We start from the raw sequence: 2,843 nt of genomic DNA, 5'->3' as shown, positions 1-2,843 counted from the left end.
ATTAGAAACATTTTTCTCCCAATTAGCTGAATTTTACATTTCTCTTATTAAAAGATTACTCCTTCTCTCCCCCTTCATTCCTGTTTTTAAAGGTAACGCTTTTAATATGAAATAATTTTTAAAATGAGTCAGATGTGATAAACCCAAACTGATGTTGTCAAACAAGGCTATTAAATGTCATTGTGATACTTGGGTTTGCAAGAGAGCTTTTCTATTTCCTGGGGCTCTAATAAATTACAAAGGTCAGACTCTAGTAAACATCTTATGATTGTCCAACATAATAAATTTGAATGAAACAGGAAATATATCTTACTTTCAAGACACAGTGTGACTTGCATACAAGAAGTGTCATTGTTTTGTTTTTGGCCTCTCTCCTGCTAGACTAGAGGGTAACCAGGATAAATAACTTTTTAACAAATTTTGCAAATCTGTTTGTGCAGATTATTGCCACAGGCTTGCTGATCAATTGCCTTGATGGAGGTCTTGGATGTTCATTCTTTGTATTTACTATAATGCCTGTGAAATTCAAAACAATGATTCTAAGGCAGTTAGAAATATCTTTGGATCACTACTGTTGTATGGATGGAAACAGAAATACAAGACAGGAATAAGAAGCAACCAGGACTTGTTTGGACTGCTGGGAAAGAGCATTCTTTTGGGATTTGTTGCAGTTAAAAACTGTTTCTAGGAGCACCTGAGACAAAAGAAAAGCAGAAGCCACTGTGGGGAAGGATGAGAAGAGATGGGGTGGAGAGAGCTCCTCTCTCTTCATGTGAGACCTGGACTCTTCTGTGAACTTATACATGTAACTTTGCCTTGATCTTGTTTGAGCTAAGTTCTGAAGGTGTTATGACTAATACACTTTTCTTACTTTCATGACACCCAGAACAATTTTCACACTGAATCTTTTGCTTATTCTTTCTATTTCTCCTTGCTAGGAAAAGGGGATCAAATTGGTCCCTTACCTACAAAAAGCCAGTGGGTAGCTCTTGGACTCTGGGTCCCACGGAATTGAATTGCCTTCCCTGGTGCTGTGTATTACTTTGGATTGCCCACTTGTGGAATTGCTTATTAGGGAATCTAGAGACTGGAAGTTTAAGAATGAAAGAGCTAAGATGGTTTCTATGTATACATACCCCTAAACTTTCCAGAAACCTTAGAAGTCAGGCAGCTTACTTGCCCTCCCTCCCTCCCCCGCTCCTTCTCTCCCTTCCTCTTTTTTTCTCTTTTCTTTCTTCAATAAGCATTTCTGAAGACTAATTCAATTCTAGTCCACTGAATAGCAAAACAGGGCTCTGATAAATTCATTTCAGTAGTTTAAATTTCAATTGGTGAAAGGCACCAACTTAGGAAGTTTGTAAGTCTTACAGATTTCAGAGTCTTTTAAAAACAGAGATCTGGCCCTCCATATCCATGGGTTCTGCATCCACAGATTCAATCAACTGTGGATGGGAAATATATAGGGGAAAAAATGCCTCTGCAATGCACATGTTTAGACATTTTTCTTATCAGATTGCCTGAACAATACAGCATGACAGATATTTACACAGCGTTTACATTGTATTAGGTATTATAAGGACTCTGAGATGATTTAAAGTATCCAGGAGAATGTGCATTGGTTATATGCAAATGCTATGCCAATTTATATAAGGGTCTTGAGCATCTGTGGTTTGGATCTCCACTGGGATTTGGGTATCCAACCCCCCTTTGGGAATACTGAGGAATGACCAGCACCATAATTCATGTGGAAATGGAATTGATGAATAAAAAATGACTAATATTCATTGAGTGCTTTATATTAGATCAACAGTTCTATAATAGTACTTTGGGGAGTTTGACATTCTTTGAGAGACTTATATGGGCTCCATGAAGTTAAATAATAATATTATTATTAATAATACTATTAAGACATTATTTACCTTTTCAACTCTAATTATTTACTAGTGTACAGTGGAGTTTTCCAGAAACTTCATGATGTAATGTAATGCAGAAATAGATATGAGTTCATTTGCTGAGTAATAGTTCACTGTATGGATATACCACAATTGGCTTTCTATTCTGCTATTGATACTTAAGTTGTTTCCAGCTTTTGACCATTAATCTCAGGTAGTTTCACAGAGCAGAAGTTTTTCATTTTAGTAAAGTCCAATTTACCAGTTTTTTCTTTACGGATCATTCTTTTGGTGTTGTATTTTAAAAAGTCAATTCAAGGTCATCCAGTTTCCTATTATCTTGCAAAGTATTATAGTTTTACACTTAGGCCTCTGACCCACTTTGAGTAGTTTTTGAGAAGAATATAAGATCTGTATCTAGATTAAAATTTTTTTTTTTTTTTTTTGCACATGTGGATTCCAACACCATTTGTTGAAAAGACTATCTCCATGGCTGATGCTTATTTTTTGGACTTTCTCTTATGATTCCACATGTCTAAGCATACAGTGCTGCCACAATGTTTTGATTACACTAGCTTTATAATAAATCATACTATCAGGGATATAAGTCTTTGCACATTGATTTTCTTTTTCAAAATTGTTTTGGTTTATCAGGCTTTGCCTTTTCCTATAAACTTTATAACAAGTCTGTCAATTTCTACAAAGACCTCCTGAAATTTTGAACAAGATTGTGTTGAAATATCAATTTGGGAGGAGAATTTACTTCTTTTTATTTTTAAATGTATTTTTTATTTGTAGGTGGACACAATACATTTATTTTATTTATTTATTTTTATGTGGTGCTGATATTAAACCCAGTGCCTAACACATGCTAGGCAAGCACTCTACCAGTGAACCACAACCCCAGCCCTAGAATTTACTTATTCTTTTTTTTTCTTTTTTCTTTTTTTT

This window comes from Sciurus vulgaris, assembly GCF_902686455.1.
Source record: "Sciurus vulgaris genome assembly, chromosome: 2".
Classification (NCBI taxonomy): Eukaryota; Metazoa; Chordata; class Mammalia; order Rodentia; family Sciuridae; genus Sciurus; species Sciurus vulgaris.
Note: the sequence above shows the minus strand (reverse complement) of the source record.